This window comes from Amblyomma maculatum, chromosome 8 (genome assembly GCF_055883805.1).
Source record: "Amblyomma maculatum isolate TAMU_Amacu chromosome 8, ASM5588380v1, whole genome shotgun sequence".
Lineage (NCBI taxonomy): Eukaryota > Metazoa > Arthropoda > Arachnida > Ixodida > Ixodidae > Amblyomma > Amblyomma maculatum.
The window spans coordinates 10548427-10572316 of record NC_139351.1 but is presented as its reverse complement, the minus strand read 5'-3'; positions in this window follow the sequence as shown (position 1 = coordinate 10572316).

Genomic DNA, 23890 nt, shown 5'->3' with positions numbered 1-23890 from the left:
CAATCATTGAGATAGCGTTGCAAGCAACTTTCTAAAGCACACTGCAGGCTTAACCCCAGGCTTAAAATAGTATACACGCACACAGACACGTACAATCACACACACACACAGACAAAAATACAGCTACAGGCGTGCTCGAGCGCCGCACTGCGTCTGCTCTGTTTTCAGTCGAGCTTACAGCACATTGTTTTTGCTGGAATCATATGCCAGTTTACTCAATCTTCCTCACTGTCCTCAGTCGCTTTTAAGCCTTATGCTCAATGGTCATTGCCACCTCAACCATCAGTGACAGTTTGCAATATAAACTCCCCACAGCGTCATGAAATCAAGAAAATAAAAAACTCGCTCGTTCTTTCTTTGTGCATTACCGATATCGCTATCTGTTGGAGATTCGCGCTGGAATCAGCAAGCAGAAGGGAGACAAGGACTGGAAGCGGGAATGCGTAAAATAGAGACTGAGCGCCATGTTGGCATATTGTGAATCGTGAGGACAGCCAGGTATTAAACGCAGTGTAGAGGCGTCCTGGTGTCTGCCCTCCTTCTTTTACAATTTATGGTGCCGAAACCCGGGAGGGTAATGTGAGCTCCTCCAATGACCCTTCCTGGAGATTGCGAAAGGAACGCTAATGACCCTCCACGAAGATACCAGGAGCTCCGCTAACGATACTCCAGGAAGATACCAGGAGCTCCGCCATCGAATACCACCGGTCAGAGAGAAGAGGGCGACACTGAGAGATCGAGACACCATGGACAGCATCAGAAGGAAACGCGATATCCAACGAGTTTTTCTGAACCGGCTTTTACATCAGGCAAGAGAACTTTTGAATTCAAAAGCAGTAAATGTTCTTGCGCTAAAGCTCATTCAAGTCAGGCTAGAAGTATTCAGTGGCGACTTGCGCGTACAGAACGAGAAGCTGCACGCTTTTAAAGGTGACGCTTGTGCAGAAGATGCCGCCGCTGCACTAGTCTCAGAAATATACGTTGTGGGGCTAGTTGGTTCATACTCAGATAGGTTTTATGCGCACAAAAAGACAAGGGAGACAGGACGGAGCGCAACTTTCAACTGTTTTATTCCGGAAATGTACACATTTGCAATTTTTAGACTTGAATATAATCCTTAAGGACGGATGCTTTTGCTGGAAGTATCAACCGCATGCACAAAAGAAACTGTTGCCTTTTGATTCCAAGCAATCAAAAACGGTTAAACGTGCTATCGCTTTGTTGTGCCTTCAGTCATCCCTAATGAAGTCCTGTTGTCACATGGCACAGGAAAGCTTTCACGATCAGATAGCGAAGCTGAAACAGGCAGGCTTTCCTCAGATAATAGTGAGTTCAGTAGCTGAAGCTCTTCTCAAGAAGGTTAAACAAGAAAGGAATAAGGACCAGACAACGATTGCAGTTGCACAGAGGAAAGTGAAACCGGTAGTCATTCCGTATCAGCATAAAGTGGCTCATAACCTCAAACGCGTGGCTAACAAGTTTAAAGTACCCGTGGTTTTTTCGGCCCCAAGGAAACTCTCTTCTTTGTGTCGTCTGGTTTTGCAAGATGGTAGCCGTAACTCAGACTGCAAAATCAAACATGTTAATAAGTTTGTGATGTGTGAAAAAGGGGTGGTGTACAGGATTCCGTTGAAGTGTGGGAAGGTGTACATTGGGCAGTCGGGCCGATGTGTTAATGACCGGTTAAGGGAGCACAATTTGTCTTTGAGGAACGGTACCGGGTCGCACCTGCCGGCGCACATCAGTGAGTGTGGAAAAGATAATGACCAAAAACAGAAAGCAGAAAAACTGTGTGATGCAATGCTACAAGGCACCGGCATCTTGTGCAGGAGCACTGACACGCTTGCGCGAGAATTGGCTGAGGCCTACCATATTAGCAAAAGCGGAAGTTCACGTATAAGCGCACCATCTGTGACAATGTATGATAAAGAATTTGTCTTTTTAGATAAATTAGATAAGAGGTGAGTAACCTGTACCCTCCTTTGTGCTTTTCCTGGGCTCGCACATGGCACTGATGATTATGCAATGATAATTTCTTTGGTATAAATGTCGTGCACATTTCCGGACTAAAACAGTTGAATGTTGCGCTCCGTCCTGTCTCCCTTGTCTTTTTGTGTCGTCTTTTTTGTGCGCATAAAACCTATCTAGTCTCAGAAAACTGCCGCGCAGACAATGACGCTTCTCTGTCACCACATCGAGACCCTTCAGGCGCCTGCTCATGATGCCGACAGCCATCGGTCTACAAAGAGAGCCGTTTTACAGGAGAATTTAGCTGAATCACATTTGGACTGAACCGTTGATTCTGTGACTGAGCTTAAAGAAAAACAAATCCAATTTACCACCGCGGCCACATCGATGCCTGACATCCACTTTGCCGAGTCAGCTCCAAAGGCATTATTGGGGGAACCTGATTACATCAAGACATCGTTCAGTCATGGATCAGAATAATAACTTTAAGTGTGCCCATAGGGATACCGTGAGGGACCTAAGAGCGGCTGCAGTACTGTGGAACACACCTTTGGTAGAAGCGCATTACAATAAAGGGCCAATCCAAGTAGAGTTCTCCAGGAGTAATGAAAACATCGAGTCAATTACACGCATACAAAGGCGGACAGAGGATTTTGGTCAGTTTACAAGCAAGATTGTTTTTGGGCCGCCAAAGAAAGAATACTGCGAACTGGTGCCTCAAGATATACCTATGGAGCGATCATTGAATGTAATTGACTTTATCGGCTTGGAGAGGTACAAGAATTTCAAGGAGCTCATAGGATGTAACGAGAATGACCTCAATCATGGCCTACAGAAACCGTCAACAGAGGAAGATGAAAGTGCTCAGTCTCCCGCAAAGAACTTTATAGTGCGGCTTTTGGAAAGTATAAGCGAAAGGAAGATGCCACAACAGTGATTTCAGGTGGCATGCCGACCCCTGTTGACTTAAAGAAAGCTGCGAAAGCTAGAACCGATCAGGTCGTCTGCGATGCTTTCACACAATCGCGATAATTTAGTCGTGCAATGCAGCAAGCGCTTGTACAGTGCGAAAGAGCCAGGAAACTTGGCGGCCCTTGTTTACAAAGACAGGAAGAAAGAAAGGCTCCTGCGCAGGAAAAGAATACGGTGGAAACTATGTGTCAGTGTTGTGCTGTGTTGTGGTAGAGTGTGTGTCTTTGTGTGTGAGTTGTGCCAGCGCTGACGTCAAGGAAGTGCGTATGAAACTTAGCGCTGAGCTATTAACTTCCAGCGACTGAGGGCTGAGTTGCCATTTCTGACAAAGTAGGACGTCACCTGGACGCAGATCAAGTTAGGTTATAGCTGATACCAGGAGGGGAGTTGGCACAGTGCATACTTACTCCTACACGAACCAAAATATTGATTTTCATTGTGTACTCTGGTCATGCACTCTCCCGAAGAATCAATGTAGTCTGTTGTTGGGCGTTTAGCTGAAACGAATGCAGGCTACGGTATGTGATTGGAGGTCGTGTCTGGCCACCCGTACGAATCCATCTTGTTCTGCAGGTTGTATTTGAGCTACCTCTCACCTCAGGGCGCAGAGCGTGTTGCAGATTCGAGCTGGAATCAGCAAGTAGAAGAAAGACGAGGATTGGAAGCGGGAGCGCGCGAAGTAGAGACTGAGTGCCATGTTGGCATGTTGAGAATCGTGTGGACAGCCGGGTATTAAACGCACTGTAGAGACGTCCTGGTATCTGCCCTCCTTCTTCTACACTCTCCTAGTCTGAATAATGAATAAATTCCAACAGCAACAAAATAAAAAAGTGAACCTAGCGCCTCTTTTGCCCTTAATTTTCTATGATACGTATAGCAGTGTCCTGCGTCGCCCTGTGTGTAGCTTGCTGTTTCAGTGTTTTTCAACTGTGCGTTTATTTTTCCAAGTGTATAAGATTTACGATCTGCACCACTCACTTTCTGCGAGGAACGCGAGAATATTGCACTTTTATGCGTTTTTTTTCGTGTTGTTCAATTGTAGCTCTAAAGTGCGCTCATTAAAACTCCTACAACCGCGGGTAAATTATTATAGCTTTGATTGCTAGTAATAAATACACATCAAAGCTGATAAATCATCAAATTTGCTTTAGGGGCAATCGTAGCCATTAAAAATCCCCTTATTCAAGGGCAAACTCAATATTAGGTCTTGTTTTCATAATAAATTTCGCGTAACATGATGCGCACACGTGTATGGCCAGTCGCCTAAAGTAACTGACAGGCAATGATGTCCGCCTGAAAATACAAGGTACATCTACTGAAACTCCCGTATCACACCTAACCGGTTTTTACTGCTCCTGTATTAAACAGTATCAATCTCTTAACGATGTAACCAGTTTTGTATGAAGTTTAGATACGTGTTTACTGACCCAATATAACGCTCGAACCAGAAAGACCAGTTCGATATGGAGCTTGTACCGGACAGGCCATGTCAGGTATGCAGGTCTACTGAACAATATATTCTTTCTGCATGTAAATTCGGATGGCCCAGTCCAGTATGGAGCTTATACCGGACAGGTAATTTCCGATATGTAGCTCAAGCCGGACATAACGATCTGCTATGCATCTTAGCATTTCGCTAGTGTCAACAAAAATATGCTCCAGCAAAATCCAAACACACCCCTTTGATCGAAATATCACATATTTCAATATGTGCATATTGAATGGTTTCCTTGAGTGTTTAATTGTACGCAACGCTTAGTCGGAAATGTATTCTTTGCTTCTCTGCTCCGCTGGCAGCTTGTGGAGATAAAAGCATGTGTAATGACAAGCATTATTACTTAGAATATATTTGTATGTAAGCAAAAGTACATGCGTTGGAACACGATGACAAAACTCTTAGCACTAGTAAGTTAGAATGATATTAGATTTGGCTGCAAGAAAGCGAGGCATTATTAAGAAGCGGTACATTGGTGACATCTCATGATAGGCAGAAAAAATATTCAAGATGTTTTCAGGGTTATCGGTAAACTATGGCCACACCTTCCCGAGAAGAATGTGCTAAGGGCGAAACACCAAAGTATGCTAGATGAGAAATCTAAACAGTCCGATCAGCAGCAGTCGGTAAGTAGTCTGCGAGCACCTACTACGCCTGGACAGCAGCTGCTCAGGCTGGCTATATTTCTTTTTATTTACGACCACCTTGGCGACATTTTAGTGCAGTGTAGGTCGGAAACAGCGAAAAGGGCGCAAATCCATTCAACTAATATTTGTGGAAATTTACCGATAAGATGCTGAAATGTTACAGATTTGCTGCTGCTATAAAGAAAATGTGGTCAAGATAACGGGAAACGCTGTAGAAAATAATTGGAGCAGTTGAAGGTATCTCAAGCAGCAAATCAAAATGAAAGCAATCGAAAATCTTAGCTGCATGAGACAAGGAGAAGAAATTACGAATGGAACTAAATTAAACTACTGAAGAAACTAACGGACAAGGAAAGTAAAGCACATAGCAAGTGGAGGGACGACAAATGACAGTTAGCTAAATGCTCGATATTATAAACAAGAACTTTATCGCGGGCTCTGGTGCGCGCGAGTTGTGAGGAGCAGTTATCGGTGGAACAAGGAAACGAGCATGAGGAATAAAATAGAGGGGCAGAGTAAAATCGCATTGACAAATTAAAATGACGAAGAGCACATAATACAGGCATTATTAGATTACTACAGCGAGCTTTTGGCATTACACGATATCTGCAAGGACACATTTAGGAATACATTTCTTAGAGCAATGCGAAGAATATATATGGAACTGAAACAGAGATTAGAGGGGCCAATTTTAGCCAATTTTAATTTTGGAATGTAGCTAGGCCAGACTGGTAAAATACGGCCTTCTATAAAGGATTAAAGAAAAGGCATTTCGCTTTGATAACAGCATTCTTTATGGAGGCGCATTATTTTAAATCATCGGCTCCTTTTTTGTTTTATCACACACTCCCCTATTTTGAAAACTGAAGACAGGGAAAATTTTAAGACAAGTGACAACATAGATACCTCTATTTCTTAAAAATGTCGAATACAAAATTATTATGAATGTACTATCAGGCATGTTGCAATTGGCAATACTTCAAACCTAAGTTCCCATATAACATCTGGCAACAAAGCTCACTTCAATACATGCAATATACAGGGAGCAAAATGTTTGCATGAATGTTGTGATGCCACAGACAGTTCGATTTTCATCCTTCTGTTAAACATGGAAAAAGCATTTGATCGCGTCACGCCTTAAGTCGATTTTAACTCTGGGTCATGTGAATATTAATTCAAGTATCAGGGAGGGAACGTCCATGACGCAACACAACTGCACAATAAGAATAATTGTAAACAAGTGTTTAGGGCCCCCATAGACATCCAGCGTTCAGTACGCCAGGGCTGCACCCTAGGCCTTTTTTGTTTTGTAGATGCACTGAATTACACTATTAAACGTAGCACAAAACAACGTGTTCGAGGATATAGGTTACAAACAACAGAAAGCAATTGAGTTGCGGGTTTATGCGGAGGAAGAAGCAGAGTTTACTGTTAACTATGAATGCATGGCTATCGACTGTGTTACGGTATTATGATAATCGAGAGGAATTCGAGTAAACTGGGCAAAATGCATTGATTCCTGACATTAAGGATATTCAGCGACTACGGGTAAATTTGCGAACCTGTCTTAGGTGTCAGCCTCAGTCAAATACCAAGGTGTTCCCCTCTAAATGTTATAGCGAGAGGGAACCATTTTCTCTCTTGCCAGGGCTATAGTCTGAAACTTGATATTTGTAAATACACTGTGGTACATAATGCAAGTACTGTTAACTATTTAATGTGCAGATATTGCACTGGATTTTAGCTGTCTTTTTCTGGTCTTCTGGCTGGGAACGATGCAACAGGAGAAACCTATTTTAAAGGGTAAATGATTGACAGATTGGGCTCGGCCACTTTCTCTGGGGTGAATCGTTAACAGGTTTCTTTGTTTCGCGACCTAATTGACCCATTCGCGCATACAATATGTGACTGAAGGCTGGATTAAGCGTTACCGGAATGGCTTTTTAGAAATAGCACAGTAAGGCAAATTTTTGCAGATTTCAGGAAGATGGTAATAAGTGTTCGGTTTATATCTACACGTTTTTAACAGCAGAACATATTGATAGGAAATGTAAAAACTCTGTTATGATTTATGGGACGTTCTTCCTTATCCCATGTACAGGGTCATGTACAGTGGAGGTCGGGACAGTAACATTTTAAAACGGGTAAAACAAATGCAGGTACCAGCTGGGAAAAAGCTTTTTTATTAAGTTACACGATGAAACTTTGACCGGGAAAGCATTTCTCAGAAAGAAAAGCACTGCCCCAGCCTTGAGGTGCAGTTTGTCTGATTTTCAAGCAGTTGAGACAATTGATGAATCATACTTGTATTGTTGCGAAGGAACGTACTTGAAGGCGTTTTGCAAAGAACAAATAAGACCTTCGACTGGAACCGTATGGAGTGCGATTTCTCTCTGTAGAAACCACGGTACAGTGCCTTATGATACAGTATTGCTTATTGGCCTCCACAGTATTTGGCGTTCGAGAATTCCTGGGTGCTATTGTGAACCGAGCTGAAGGACAACCAGAATCTATTTCTGCGAAAGCTTGCACGGGTTTGCATAAATACCAGAAAGAGCTGATCAAGTTTCTGAATTTCTCTTTGTTTGAGCCTTGTTTTCTCCCGAGGGACTTTTAATATCACAAACCACATGCTGTCTTGGTATATTATAATGGCATGTGTTGTCAGCGCTGATCGGCTTTGTTTACCCAGACACGAGGGCCACTGGGGATAGAAGAAATTCCGGAATCAGCTCCGCCCGATTTCATGACAGTTCAGCCTATACCCTTAGCCGTTATACTTAGTGCAGTATGAAAAAGAAACAGGGTTTTGGAATACAGATTTAATAAGCATTACCCCCCACAGTTTAAACTTAGCAGAAAAAAGCGTGTTTTATGGTAATGAGGTGGTACACTGAATAAAATAATTGGAACATATCCTTTGATTGTCACGCTCACGGCCCGGTAAATACTGTCAAAAAGACATTTATATTGATTGCTGACAAATGCAGAAGCAAACTGGACTAGACACGAAACACAGCATGGTGCTCTTTTTCAGCAGTACTGCTGAGGTATATTACGAAATTCTGGTTATTGGTTGCAACAAACCTTTCGGTGTCAAAATGGCTGTGTACCTAACAGTATCAATTAGCACCTTGCGTCTGTCATAAAAGCTACCGCTCCTAATGATATGACAGGACATTTCAAAGTGCATGGGTGCTTTTTATAACTTCCTATTAGACTTCCAGTGCGAATAAGGGTGAATCCTAAAATGACTGAGATATATTTATGTTCTGCCAATTGTAGAACCATTACGTGTTATGATTCTGTTCGGATACGTGCCGTCCAAACCTGTATCAACCGAACATCAGCTTCAACTAAAAGGTGGCATGTCACTATCCGCCATGTTGTACACGTGATACTTAATATTTGTTCCGATCTTTATTATACGTTTCGTATTATGTAAAAGAAAATTGTTTCAGACAAGAACGGTTCAGTGACAGTTTTTTGTATTTACTGCTTCCTGATCATTCCAGGTTTCTAAGCGCTTCCATCATCTTTTCACGCTTGGAGATTTAAGCAACAAACTTACATATTTATTTGGATCTGAACTTACACGCCGCAGAGAAAAAAGAGCTAAACGCGGAAGAAACAAGGATGTATTCCAAACGCGCATTTACCCTGTTAGTGTCGTCATCGTCTTCCCACAATGTTCGCCCCAATAAAGGCTGAAGTAAAAATACGTTACAGGAAAACAAGTTGGTTCCGAAATGAAGTTGTTCTTGAATTCTGCAGAGGTTGCCCTAACTATTCAAAACCCTCCACTACCACAGCCCTCATAGCTCGTGTGCTGCCTCGGAATGTTAAGCCCTAACTTAGTTACAATACGTCATGTTTATTCAACTGGCGACTACTCTGTATGTTCGTAATGATGCACAAGGTGAGCGCTTTGTCAATGCTTGTCCAGTGAGTTCTCTAAAACTGAAAATTAAAATTCGATCACTGCGATTAATTACAGAAACAAGGATTGTGCTGATACTAAGGTCTATAAAAAAACATCGAAAAAGCACGCATGCGCACCGCGGCCCCCAGGATAGGAGAAGGTGAAGCCCATCTATTGATTCTCAATTTTGTACGGAGAAATCCTCTCTCAGCTCGTGGAGAAAAATCTGTGCGTCGCATCAAGGCGACACTCGCAAATAGCGGGACATGTGAGGAGGTAGTTCAAAAATCAAAACTATTGATGGCGATAGGTAAGAATAAAAGTTATAAACAGACATCGATATAGTTATTAACCATTGCTAGTGATTAGTAATGATGAGCAACAATGACTGAAAATCACTTCTAATGTCAACCATGTCAAACTACGACTTGTAATGAACGCAGCTGGTTCGAAATGAGTAAAAATGCTTTGTGATGCGTGGTAATAACTACAATGACTAGGCATGACTCATCATAATTGCTAAGAACTACGAAACCACCAATATGTCAAACGACGATTCAATGACTACAAATGATAAGAAATTAGTACAAATGCTTAGCTATGAGTGCTAATTAATACTGTGAGTATGTCTATCATGAATGCGAAACTAGGCTTTCTATGATTAGGTGTTCGTCATAGTTCCTCTAATTTATTCATTGTTATCTTGACGTCTAGAGAATTAATAAAGTAAACCGTGCCGCTTGTTTTTGCATTCATGAAGGATCACTAGTGCCAAGAAACGTCTCATTCTGGTTTAGCTGGACAAAAAACGTTCACTCGATATTAAAATTGAATCTTTCGTTTTATTATAGAAGGTGTCACCCTAAAAAACTGAATTTTTATCATTTACTCTGCATAATTGTGCAGCACGTCGCATGAATACCTTTCTTAAAGGTCTTCCAAAGACCTCTCACATGTATTTAAATAAATGGCTACAGCATAATTTTCTGATTAGCGCATGGCGTATCTTAAGGAAAACACGATTTGCCATGAATTCCTAGTGCACGCACTGATTGTCATTGAAAATATGTCGTGATGGAGTGGCAGCATTGTCAGAATAGTAATTGCACTGACCTATATGCTCGCGAGGATAATGATCTAAAATTCACATGTTGCATTTCGATACTGAAATAAATTAGCGGTACGTAAATAAATTGTTATTTTTTTCTTTCGCACTTCTTTCCAAACAGGTGACCCTTATATATTACTCTTTTCGTCCAAGCATAAATGTCTTGTTGTGCAGATTCCACAAAACAAAGTTCCAGCTTTTACTAGAAAAATAAAGGAACCGGCTGGGGAGGAAGGTATGCATAAAACCTTTAGGGCTCTCTTTCTAAGGGTAAAGTGGTCTTTGCCAGCAGTTGACAGTAGTAAGCACGTAAACGTCTTTGAATTCTCGCCTGATGACTCCCAAGAAAAGCTTTGGGTTAAAGAGCAGAATTCAATTAATTTTTGCCAAACGGGCTAATGGCGACACAAACTAAAGTAATAATTCTGCTTAACAAAAAATTTACGCATATGAAGAGCACTAGCACGCACAGCTTTTGAGAGGCCATCATCTGTTCATTCACAGAAGAATATACTAGCACAACAGGCTGAGAAATATTCTCTGACAAGGCACGTTGTCACGTTAAGAGCAATGCCGCACTATAAGACAACCAATCGTACTCCTGGATTCTCCGCAACGGACTTCAAAGCTGAATTGCACAGCTCTCGGCTCATAGTCAAAAACCTGCAGAATTTATTGTGTGAGCATTTTCGTTGCATGAAGATGTGTAGACATGTCTTGTGCGATGCGTTTTTACACGAGGACATATCATGTAGGGCAAAATATGCAAATGACGCTCTAACACGATAGGACGTGAACGCTTCTCCCCTTCCAGGTAACAGACTAAATGTTGCAAATCAGGGCCCGTGCGCTGCTGTTGTACGAAGCATCTGCTTTTACCGGCCCTGAGAATTCGTTGTCGCCTTCTTTTTTTATAGGTGAGTTAACGGGGCAGTATGATAATCAAAATGAGTCGGAACCTCTGCGCACACCTGTTGCCCAGGATGCCCAGTTCTTGCAAACGCAGGCTTCATCAAGCAAAGCAGTTCGAGGGATCTCTAAAACTGTAAAAGCCCCACAACGCATGATCAGTTGCTATTGTGAGTGGCCGACCAAAGCGGGCCAAAGTATATATGAGGGACTCGATTTTGTTCGTCCAGAAATGAGCTTCGGCTTTTTACTAGCATGACCAATTACTTCAATCGGACCATTTTTACGAATGAGCAAATGCCAAGGATCATTCCAGCTTGATTCTAGATCAATATCTATCGTCTTCTTCGAAGTGACCAAAGGTAGGGGCATCATATGCAACACTGAATTTCATTGAAAGCTTCAGGCTGCGGCCTCGCCTAATAAAATAGCGCGCTTGACACCTCCTCTGGGTCTGTGGATTCGGAGATGCGGGACAATTGAGACAATCTGGCTATAATTGGTATACAATCCTAGTAATCTTCGAAAAGCGTGCTTGTTTGTTTGCGTGAACTAGATGATAGCGGCTTTCTTCTCCCAGTCGGGACGTGCACCTATTTTCAAATGAGATGAAAATAATTGGCGTAAACGAAGTAGCTTAAAGGCGAAAAAGAAGTGGCAGGAAAGAGCGCTCTTTCCTGTCACTTCTTTTCGCCTTTGCGCCCCTTCTTTTGTGCTGAATTATGTTCATGTCAGAATGGTCCAACGGACTCAACAAAAAGTTTAACAAAAGAGACGGCCAAGAAACAGCAGGTTTTGGTTGGCAAAAGACATTTCCAGGCTTTAAAATGAGTCTGGGAGACTGGATTGCGCCGATCTTTGCTCTCAGCATATGAGGTGTTTGTCGAAACTAGAGCGCTGTCGCACGTCGGTAGTCGAAGGCACAGTAGCTGTAAGTGTGTTCCGTCGTTGGGAATGTAGTCTTCACTTGGCATGTGCAATTGTCAGTTGAGGGTAGTCCCTTACTGCTTTTCATAAGAGTGTGGCGTGATATTTCTCTCGGACAGCCCAGAAGTTCGCCCACCGCTCCGGGCGAAGCTTCGCCCGAAGCTTCGCCCATCTCGTGAAAGTAGCGCCGCGCTGGCGGCCATACTGACATAGATTCCGTGTGCATCCGAAGTACTTTTCGTATTCTTAAAACCTGTATCTCCCGCAACACTGTGGCATGAGCTCAATTCCTCGTTTCTAAGCAGCTGAAAGATTTTTGAAATTTCGGTCATCGCTTTCTTGTCTTGAACTCCTCTAAACAGCCACACGGACGGGTTCAAAGTTTCTCCAATGTCCAGCGCAAGGACTTCTTCATCTGTTCGCGGTATTTTCAGCACGAAAGCCTGCAAGCCACGAAAACTACCGCCGCATGCTAAAGAAGATAAAGCTTGTTAATACGTTTTATAATGTTTTCGTCTGCTTTCGAAGCAATGAACTGGAAGAACTTCGCAAAGAGCGAATAAAAGGAAGCAAACCCTGCCCAATCAAGATCTGTCTAAAGCTACGCATTCAAGCATGTCACGCTCTGCTCATAAAAAGCTTCGAGTGATTCGCGATTCTGTTATCTACCGAATTACACGTACGAAATAAACGTGGTCGTGGTATCACTGAGAAAGAACTGCGTCATAATGACTGATGGTTGGTATCGTCTGCTAAGCATACGATCACGGAAGCTTGCAAGATCATTCTTTCATTAAGTTTACCAGGAATTTTGATTGCCTTGAAAAACAGTTTGTTTCAAGTTTTCCATTAAAAATGGGAAATTTTGAAATTTATATTTCTGTGAATTTACTCAGTAAATGTAAAATTATTATAATGATTTCAGATTTGTGAGCTCATTCACACGCAAGGTTAGGTCATCTGTGGAGATCCAAAGGATGTGACATTTGCAATTTGGTTGGAGCAGCACAGTAGCTGCTTGTATATTACGGCGAAAGACAACCGCCAGCATGCATCCTTATCATTCTGATATTCTAGTGAACGAATCAGTTCTGTATTCTTTGCTTGTTAATGATAGTTGTCGCGAGTCGCAGCTTTATAATTTCATTTGTGGCGCAGATGATTCCAGATGTATCTCGAAGGATTCCAGCCATCTGCTTGTATTTCTGCAATGTTTCAGGTTATATGTTATTTTTCGTTCGCGGTTTTGTCTAGATGTTTCTGCATCGTTTTTAAATTTAGCTCTGACGAGTGAAACGAACATGTTTTGTGTGACGATGGTGGGGCACGATTGTTGGTATGTCGCCACCTATTGCTTAGTTTTTTGGGGCGCAAGTCAGCCCATAAGTTTCTTCAGTCTACTCCCAGACTCTTCATTTCTTAGCATCGGCCTTGTCACCACCACGTTACATCTGGTGGAAGTGCTGCCCTTCTAGCTGCCGCCTACCTCTTCAAGCGAAGACCTCAGCATGGTTCCCGTGACCCTAGGGGACCAACGTGCGGGTCCCTGAGCAAGGCGACGACTTCATGGGCTCCAACCCAAGCGCAAGTCTGCTGCCGGACCTTGTACGACCACGCAAGAAGGCCCCAATAAAGACAATGGCCCAGTCAACAGAATCGGTTGTCTTCGTGCGGTTCCAGGAGTCGCCGATCATTTAAAGACTACCTACCCAGAATGCGGAAGACTGACTTGACCTGTTTGAACATGTGGCAACGTTCAATGGCTGGAACGACGAAGCGAAGCGAAGGCAAGTCCACTTTGTTCTTGAACGCGATCTGCCAGAATTTGGTTCAAAAAAATTTGTGGCTTCTTTGAAGCAATCTACACATTCAAGACTGAGTTTGAGATGAAGCGCCTCTTTCGCCGTGCCGACACTAACATGGCCGAAGGAGAGGAGGTGAAATTTTTGATGAGAGACGCTAGAGTCAATTTTCGAAAGCCTTGTCAGAAATCCGCCAAAACCCGTGCATAATTTGCATGTGAAGTCTCAATCATATTGACGACAATGGACACTCGGATATACCAGTATGACTGACTATCCCAACCGGCCTGCGCAAGCCAATGCACAAACACATCCGCGAGCGGAGACAGCTTCAGAGACCTTATACGCGAAGCCGTCTGTGACGAGCATTGCCGGCTATCACCAACTAAACAGCCTCAAGTAGCAATCTTACGGACATCATCAGCGAGGAGGTACAGCAGGTCCTTGGTACTTCAACCCAGGCGGCCGCTCCTGAGTAACTACCGGCCGTGAGCTACGCCGACGCGCTGCGTAGCTCGTCTCTACGACATGCGACGCAAGCCCTTGTCGCTTTCATCCTGTTTCCGAATGACGGCCCTTCTCCCCCGCCCGCCCGCCAAGCCTGCAACCAATGCCAAGGCCCCAACAAATGCGACGCGTTTAGCAGTTAAAACATCCATGCACTATGTTTCATTGCGGTAGGGCCGGCCACATTTTTCGCTACTGCCCGTACAGACGTCTCGGCTTGCGTGTCTTTGCCATCGACGCTCCACGGTTCCGTCCTGGTGAACAACCGAGGAAATCAACGGCTACTTGAGCACGGCAGAGTAACCAAACCGTCGGTACCACACCCCACCGCCATGCAGAGCCCGATTTGCGTCGCTGGGCCGCAGTTACGTTTGAGGATGGTCCCTAGCTCCCGTAGGGGAACTAAAGGCGGTGCGGTTGCTCAACGGCTAAAATCCAAAGATCCTCCACCGACGCCGACGAGAGACGACGACAACGCTTTTAAGACGACGCAACCTACAAAGACTATCCGACGATCATGCGACCAGGCTCTAAAGGAACACTGCCTCTACGTATGACGACAACATCGATGACAGCACAATCGGAGCGCAAGCCTACGCCGCCGCACAGCGAAGTGAGAATGGTGTGACCCGATCGTGGCCTTAGTAAACAATGGAGCTCAGATCGTACACCAAGGCCGAAGTGCAATGCGAGGAGGCGAACAAGCGACTTTTAGGTTGCTGTCGAGAGTCGCTAAGTAATCACGCTAGCAGACACAGCAGCTGACTATTCAGTCATAAGTAGACCATTTGCCTTCCAGCTCAGGAAAGTAACGACCGCTTAGGATGGCCATCTGATTCGCACCGCTGGTGGTAACTTTACTACGCCATCCGGGCGATACACCGCAAGAGTGGCAGTAAGTGGGCGTACTTACCCCACGAGGTTCGTGTTGTTACAGCCCTGTTCGCTCGAAATGATTTTGGGCACAGACTTTCTAGATGAACCTAGGGAAATCATCTACCTCCGCTCCAATATCATTAAGCTCTCCACGGAAAAATACATACCTTCCATGAAGGCTTCGGATGCAACACGTAGCTCTTAAGATCCTCGACCGAGAATTGGCAGTACCGTTCCGATCAGGCGTCGCAGTCTCATTAGGTAGTCCAAACATTGAAATCGCCGAAGGCGTCTTTGAAGGAAACACCCAGTTGCTCTTGGAACGCTGTCTTGCCATCGCAATACACATCGCCAACTTTCGCAGAGGACAACGTCAGGTACTGGTAACAAATTTCGCGAAATAATAACGGCCTTTCAATAAGGGCACGACGATCGCTTTCCTCTACGAGCTAGTAGATATTCTGAATGTCTTCGCCCTCCTCAGCCAATGTAAGAGGATGCACACAACCGCCTAAAGAAGCCCACTTTCGACATCGACGCAGCACTACCCCGAAACGAACAAGACCATATTCGCACTATTCTTAAAAGCTAAAGCAACAGGTTTACTTCATCGTTGAAGGTGCGGTAAACTCCATTGGCAAAGCACCGCATCATTACGGACGAACACGCGCGACAGCTTCGTCAAACCACTTGCCGTCTATCGCCACGAGAACGTCAGCGCACGCGCAATCAAGTTGATTAAATGCTTCTTGATGACGTGATCCAGCCTAAAAGAGCCCCTGGGCGGCGCAAGTTGTTTTGGCAAAGAAGACGGCACACTTCGCCTCCGTGTCGATTATCACCGGTCCAACAACGTTACAACAAAGGATGTCTATCGGTTCCCTCGCCTCGATGGCACATTGAGCCATCTTTGCAATGCTAACTATGTCTCCTCGTGGACTTTAAGGTAGGGTATTGACAAATTGAGGTCAAGGAAAGAGACCGCGAGAAGACAGCATTCATCACACCAGACGACCTGTAATGCCGTTCAACCTTTGCTCTGCAGCAGCCACATTCCAACGGGTAATGGTCACCGTACTGGCTGGCTTGAAGTTGCAGACTTTTTTGGTATACGTAGACGACGTTGTTGTCTTTTATTCTAGTTTTCACGACCACATGAAAAGTCTTCCTATGTGCTGGATGCTATTGTCAATGCTAGCATCGATGCCAGAGAGATGCCATTTTGCCGGCGCGAAATCGCAGTTTCTAGGTCACAACATTATCGACGATGGTGTTTGTCCGGGCACAGAGAAAAACGCTTCGATTGCCCAGTTTTCACCGCCTCCCGGCAAGAAAGCTGTGCGCAGATTCCTTGGGCTCTGCGCTGACAATCGCTGATTCGTCAGAAACTTGTTCGTCAGAATGCGCCGAGACCAAAATTAACACCGACGCAAGCAGCGTTAGCCTATAGGAGCCGTTCTCGGACAGAAGAGCGCCGGGCAGGAAACGTTATTGCCCAGGCTCGCAGGTCGCTCTGAAATGCCGAAGCCAATTACTCAACGACCGATAAGGAGTTCCTCGCGATCATCTGGGCTACGTCAAAGTTTCACCCGTACCTATAAGTCACCGTTCAAAGTGGTACGCGATCCCCCTCTGGCCGCATTGCAAGGAGGAGCCTACTTCTTCAAGAATTTGATGTGGCGGTAGTTTGGGAGTCTGGCCGAACGCATTTTGACGCAGACTGCTTATCCCGAGCTCGTGTCGACGCTCCCCGGATAGAAGATGGCCACGACGCTTCTCCGGGACCGGTAAGAGCCATCAGTATCGCAGAACACCAGCGATCAGACTCAGAGTTGAAAGAACTAGCCGATTACTTGGAAGAAAAAACAGCTTCCCCTCCTGTGTTAGGAGTCAGTTATCGTCATTCGCCTTAAGCAATGACTTCGTGAAAAACATCGCTCCTAACAAGACCGCGAAGCTTCTTCTTGTGCCTAAAAGCCTCAGTAGGAAATTCTTCATATGTGCACATTGAGCCGACTGCAGAGCATCATGGCTTTACGCGCAGGTTGCAGCTAATCCAGCAGAAGTATTATTGGTCGCGATTGCCTGCCGACGTCTGACATTAAGTGAAAAGGCGCTGGGAGTGCGAGCGACGCAAGGCGCCGCCGATCAGACCAGCTCAGCTACTGGTCCCGCACCCGACCAAACCTTTTCAACATTTTCTGATTGACCTGCTCCGCTTCTTTCCAAATTGATCAATGGGTAACAGGTGGATAATTGTTACCACTGACTACCTTAACCGCTACGCCAAGATGAAAGCCCTGCCTAATGGCATCATGCCAGAAGTCGCCAAATTGCTTTTAGAATACATTATCTTGCGACTCGCCGCCCCAGCAGTGCCCATCACAAACAGAGGAAGGGCATTTACGGCAGAGCTGGCGCATGCCATCCTTGAATACAGTCATGCAAGCCATCGACGAAGAACTACGTACCGATCCCAGACAAATATTCCAGGTGTTCCGCAAGGCCATTTGTCTAGGATCGGTACGCAGTTCTTTGTCAATGGCTTGCATGACTGTATTCAAGGATGGCATGCGCCAACTCTGCCGTAAATGCCCTTCCCTGTTTGTGATGGGCACTGCTGGGGCGGCGAGTCGCAAGATAGTGTATTCTAAAAGCAATTTGGCGACTTCTGGCATGATGCCATTAGGCAGGGCTTTCATCTTGGCGTAGGGGTTAAGGTAGTCAGTGGCAACAATTATCCACTTGTTACCGATTGATGAATTTGGAACGAAGCGGAGCAGATCAATCAGAAAATGTTGAAAAGGTTTGGTCGGGTGCAGGATCAGTAGCTGAGCTGGTCTGATCGGGGGCGTCTTGCGGCGCTGGCACTCCCAGCGCGTTTTCACTTAAAGGTCCCCAGAAAGGGGTCACCGAGAAGGGTAAACAACGCCATAACACTGATAGTTATTGAACCACCCATCATTCTCCCGCAAAAATTTTCGATCTAGCTTCTGCAACATCAGAGATATCGGCGATTAAAAATGACCCTTCCAATTTTTCTTCTCAACTCGTACGCCGAAGGGAGCCATAAAAAAACAAAGAATACAAGCAAGTTCAAAGCTCCGCCTAGACATACGTCACTTCGACGAACTTCCGGTTGCCTCGCGCTCGCTCGCTGGCGTACTCTGCCAACCCGTCCTCGCTTGCACACGCCTGAGGAGTTCGTCAGTTCGCGCAGCGACGGTTAGTGTAACAACGAACCCGTGGTTATCCTATGTTACACGGCGGACCAAACCATGGTTGCACCACTAACCGCGGTTACCGCAAACCGAGCTTGACGACCTCGGTTTGCGTCGTTAACCGAGGTTATAACGGCGTCTGTTGACGGAAGCTACTCGTCGGCGCCCGAGTGCGCGAAACGTACGAGCGGGTCTGCTTCACAAAGTTATTCATTTGCCCACTGTATCACGTTTAAAGATCGATGTATAGATTACGGTCGACAGCGCAGCGACTGCGTACTGAAGCCTTGTCGTGCCTACAGTATCGTTTGAACGGCTTGTTGCTGAGCAGAACGCCAAATAATTCGCGGCCTTAGCTATGAAAGTACACGAGTTTGCAACGCTTGCAGCACGGGATGCCGCGAGCAGGCTGAGGTACGTTACACAATTACCGCGGGGGTGGAACGTGCGAGCGCGGCGAACGCCGGCGCCGTGCGTGACCGTCCCTAGTCGTCGCTAGGCCTATTGTTTCGCTTCGAAGCCGCGGCGGTCGACGCTTTGGAACATGATCAACGCTGTCGTAAATCGTCTACTTATGAAACTGCCTTATAGTGATTCCTATCCTGCCATAGTAAAATAATTATAGGATTAACTCTGCCGACGCATTAATCGCAGAGCTAGTACGAGCAGATCGGATCAGCCGAAATGCACCAGCGGCAGCTGGCTTGAGCAGAAACTAGCTTGTATCACGGCTATCGCTCTTACCAGCAATATGCTGCTGGTCAGCGATCCTCACGAGGGCTTCATACTTGATATTCGGCTCAATATTCCAGACGCCAACAAATTTTAGCACACTTTATTTCGGACATCGGTGCTAACGATCCGCCGTGTGGTTCGCGAGCGGTATGCGGGAGGAGGGGCCACAGTGGCGATGTTTACGGCGGTCAAGGAGGTGCTGCCATCGTGCGGTGCTTGACCGTGCTGTTGACGCCTCGTCGGACGACACTCCGATACTCCTGAAACCACGTTATATAAATAAGATATTTGTAAATGCAGCTTCGTTCTGCCGATCCATGCGTCGCTTCGGTTGTTGCACTTATGGGCAATGGCCACCTAACCGATAATGGCGGCGAGCTGTAACAGCCCGCACAGAGTTCGAGCAGCGCACGAGCAGACGACTTTTGCAGCTACCGGAAGTGTGTTCGTGACGTCATGGTTGCAGTGACCGCAGCGAATGGCAGCTTCTAGCAAGCCTTGCCAGTCAACCGACCCGTGACGTCACGGGATTAGGAAATAGTTCCATGCGACACCGCCAAGCGACATTCCCTGTGCCCGCGAATTTCAAAAAACGCTGTTTTTAAAAATTAATAATAAATCGCTGGCTTTGTTCCAAGGAGTTATACTTTGCGTTAATGCTCAAAAGGATGTGTTCTACACACTGAACACGTTTATCAGTGGTTTCTTGGGGGCCGTTTCCGTGGACCTTTAATGCGTACGGCAAGGAGCCCACGACAGCGCTTGACGCGCCGCTGACGAACGTCGCAGAAGAACGCAACCTCGACATCGCCGCCTACCTGCAGCGTGCAGAAGCCCGACTACTCGCATGGTTACGGATTACATACCAGCAGCGAGCCGACACCAGGCGATACAACTTACGTCGGCGCCACGCAGATTACAAGCCGGGAAATCAAGTCTGTGTTTGGACCCCGATTCACCGGCGCGGGCTCGTGCAAAGTTTTTACGCCGATACTTCGGCCCGTACAAGGTGCTTCGCCGAGTAGGACAACTGGACTATGATGTCATTCCCGACGGCGCGACAGCATCTCAGCGGCGACGCGCGCACCGGGAAATTATGCCTGTTGTACGCCTTAAGTCATTTTTCGCGCGCTAAAGGCTTTTCATGCTTAATTCGTGATGTTTATGTTAACTCATGTGTGTTTATTCTGAAAGATCGAGACGATGTTTTTTAAGTGGGGAGTAATGCCACGAACCATTCAAATATTTTTTTTTTCGGCAGCCGCCGGCATGTGGCCTTGTCACTATAATTCATGCGTAAGAATCAGTTCTGTATTCTTTGCTTGTCCATAATCGTTGTCGCGAGACCCGGTTCATCAGTTCCTTTGTTGCGGCAGCTGATTCGAGATGTATCTCGAAAGATTTCAGCCACGCGCTTGTATTTCCACAATGTTCCAGGTTATGCCGTTCGCATTTTTATCTAGATGATTCTTCGCCGCGTTTAAATTGAGCGCAGAAAAGAGAAACTGACGTTTTTGTTTCGACGACCGCCCCAGCGGAGTGCTTAGTTCTTTTGCGGGCACAAGTGAGCCCAATAAGGATTGTCTTCAGTGTACTCCGAGACTCGTCATTTTTTGTCATCGGCATTGTTACCCCAAGGTTCCAATATTGCTGGTGTTTTTAGGTACTATAAGTCCATTATCTTGTCGCTTCAGCACGTTTCAGTCAGTTTACGCTTTTCATCAGCAACCTGCAACACATTGTTCAATTCTTGCCTGTTTTTAGGGGTCAGTATTACGAATTTGGCGAAGGTGTAATGAATTCATAAGAATCTCATCACGGATATTGCTAGTCGAACTATATTTTACAAAACATCCAAAACGACTCAGTTGTCAGCGTCTCTTCTACGTTATCCCCATTAGCGAGCAAGTCGAAATGAGCAAAGCTCCTCTTTGAAGATATCGAAAAGCTTGAGCAGAGGCAGCTTCAATGTTGGCTTTGTAGCTCCAGATTGTGGAGAAAAGACAGAACACCGTAATCCACTTAGGTATGAGTGCATGCTGTTCTATCTGCAAAATATCGAGCAATTGTTTGAGTTCATGACTGCTTCGCATTTGCCTCATTTTCTTGATGTCGCCTGAATAACACACGACAGTAGATACCATGTCAAACGAGTCACATTGAGAAACCCATGCTCAAATTTACAGTACTTCTATGCTACTTGCTTCATTCACTAGTGGCCGTTTCACACACAGAATATCCTGCCACATTGTTTGCTACACCGTACCGCTCTAATCGTTCAAAAATAACTTCTCTCTTTGTCAAAGTAACACGGGGTAAAACGCCTTCACTATGTTTAAGATTTTGAATTTTTTCCCGCAAGGTTCATTACAAAGAACAGCGAATATCTCTCTGATATAATTAAATCATAGCCTTCCTGAAAACCCATATAACTAGCAATATTGCCCGGTGAAGGCTTGCATGCAGATCAAGCAGCTTATGGGGGCAAATGTCTTTTAGATTTTGTGCCACATTCATCGAGTGTAGGCAGCGTTAAGTCATTTCGCTCGACCAAACTTGTCAGGTAAGGAATAAATTAAACCTGTGTTCAACCTTGCACATTCGTGTGAGCTGAAGTGAGCCTAATCATAGCCTGAAAGACGCTATTTTAGGAGACGGTGACATAGATGGTCGACTACTAAAGCGGGTTCCTTAGACTGAATCCCGGCGGCGGCGGCCGCATTTCATTGTAAAGGAGAAAAAGTCTCTGGCATGCTTAGGTACTCGGTGTACGTTAAAGAGTAGCCTCTAGGCAAAGTTAGTTGCCCTCAACTATGGATTCCCTCATCCCGATGTAGATTTGGAGCGTTAAACCGGATAACACAACGGGAGAAGGAAATCGCTCTCTCTCTCAATATGCCTTCTCGGCGAGGAAGGATGTATAGGGTTTCCGAAGCAGAAAACTAAGCTATACTGATCGAAAGCATTCATAAAGCCTTCAAATTGTATTTGAAAATTTTTCAGCTTTTTGTTTTAATTTTTTCTCAGTTGAAGATAAAATGAAAATCCGTTTTATTCCTAAGTTTATCGTTTTCTTAATGCCTTCACATCTCTTTTGCCGATTTAAGGAGGTGGTTTGGAGTTGAGTGATAAAGCTATTACGGTACTGATTACATAAACCTCCCATATTGGATGTCGTTAAGCTAGTTAGGAAATAAACGTAGGAGCAATCTGGAGCTTGATATGAGATATATACAAAGGGAGGCAACAACCAATGAAACCAAGCAGAGAAAAGAGGTTTGTATGATGATTGTGAATGTGAGGTATATGTATGTTGAGGTAAGCAAAGAGAAAGGAGAAACAAGAGGAGGAAAGGGCAGGGAGGTTTACCCGTAAAAGAAACCGGTTTGCTATCCTGCACTGGGGGATGGGGGTGAGTGGATATAAACGTTGTGAGAGAGGGATGGGTGAAGTTAGTTCAGTCATATCACAGACATGCCACATCGCATAACGTCACAGTCATATCACAGAACATAACAGCGAACTCATGGTGTTTCGATTAAGCCTGTGCTTTTCATAAAGCGGAGCTGTACCTGGGAGGCCTTCACCGCAGACAATCGCAGTGGCCAGGGACCCAAAATCTTAATTTCAGTCAATGGGCCTTTCTTTAGGCCGCTTTTTTGGAATGCAGCAGATATTCAAAAAAAAAAGGCCACTAACTTCACTTTACTTGCTTCATTTAAACCAGCGTAGGTCGTGCAGCGCTGTCATGCTACAAGTAGGCATTATACGATCATTGTCGCTCTTGAAAACCACGACAGTGAATAAGGAGAGCTGATTATTTCCCTGCATAAAAATCAGAGAAGCACACGTCATCACATGTGCACTGTGTAACCTATTAAAAGAGGGGAAAAACTCAATGGCCCTTTATTCCTCGCCTGGTGTCGCTCCTAATGTGTCTATTTCCTATAATAAAGCAAAACTAAAAGAAACACAATCTATGGGTCATACGATTCATTTATGTTTTGAACATGTGCGTACCTGTGTATGCGCGGTGAAAAAACGGCGGCAGCGAGGATATGCCCCAATATTGTAACCAAAACTGTGTGCTAATTTCATTTTGCAGCCAAACCATACTGTGCTCTCCTGGAGGCCTATGGTTTGTCCCTGAGTGACGGAGACTTCCAAGACTGCATCCTCTTTTTCGGAGCGAAATGCAATATGCGTACTGCCTCCGGTGTCCCGAGCGCTAAGAGAGTCCGTAATCTTCATTGTTTGACTCCGATACCTTAAAAAGCTTCTGGGATACTAATGCAGAAGGCTTCACGTGCAAGCAAGATTTGTTAAGTTTAATAAAGATCATTTACTGCAACCTAAAGTATGTGATAATCTATGTAGCCAGTCTCACAAGTGTTATTGATTTTATATTTCAGCAGCACACAAAATTGAAAGCACGCAACTCTTAGCAAAAAGCAAACGTTTGTCATATACTGTGGTATGACTGTACGAGAAGCCCAATTAACACAACTCATTAAGAAAGAGACACACAGGGGCGCAAAATAAAAATTTCATCTCGAAGTAGTACGTTTAAATAGAAAACGTGGAAAGAGGAATAACGTGGAACGGTGCGCGAACGCCGGTGGCCAGTGTATTCAAGTCAAGAATACAAAAGTAGATTAGGAAACAGGACACGATATTAGGCTCAAAGCGAGAAGAGCGAAATTTGTAAAGGGTCGAGGTTATGGAAAGGCATGTAAGAAGGATAAAACATTAAAAACGAGCAAACATGACCGTAAAAGGATGATACAATCATCATAACAAT